Raw genomic sequence first — 752 nt, forward strand, 5'->3', positions numbered from 1 at the left:
TATTGGCAAGTAAAAATGTAAAATATGATATGATAAAAATAGAAATGGGAAATTCAACAAAGTTCTGGCACATATTAGGCCCTCAACACAAGGGTCACCTTTTCTTCGCCGTGAGTACTGGTCTTGGGGCTCAAGGGAGGGAGTGCTTTTTAGTCAGGGGTCTTTTGAACTTGCTGCTGTTACCATGGCACAATGTGTTGGTAGGAGTGACCATCAGAGACGTTAAAGTGTGGACTCCTATCACAGCAGGGAGATGTAGACTTCTGGTAAAATGCCCTGCGGTCCCCTGCATGTAGGTCGCATGTCGTTGCTGTTATTTGCCATTGGGTCAGTGCTGACGCCTGGTGACCTTGTGTAAATCAGAGGGCAATGTTGTCAGCACCATCATCGTCACCTGTCCTGTGCTTCAGTCCGTTGGGTCGGCCACCAGGTCAATGCTTCTCATAAGGGCTTTCCTTGTTTCCGCTGCTTCTCTGCTTTCCCAAACATGATGTATTTTTCTACAGATGAGTCTTTCCTGGTGATGTGCCCAAAGGACGCCAGCTGAAGTCCCATCATCCTTGATTCTGTGGGACACTGTCATTGAATTTTTCTAAGACTAGTATGTTCATTATTATTTTATTTTATTTTATTTTTGGCAGCCCTCAGTCTGTTCAATATTTCTTGCCAACACCACAAATTGAACCCATCAATTCTCCTGCCTTCCTTTCTCTTTGCCCAGCTTTCTCAGGCCAATCATTAATGTTCCTTCT

This window comes from Orycteropus afer, unplaced genomic scaffold, assembly GCF_000298275.1.
Source record: "Orycteropus afer afer isolate SDZICR_OR568_19922 unplaced genomic scaffold, OryAfe1.0 scaffold00381, whole genome shotgun sequence".
Classification (NCBI taxonomy): Eukaryota; Metazoa; Chordata; class Mammalia; order Tubulidentata; family Orycteropodidae; genus Orycteropus; species Orycteropus afer.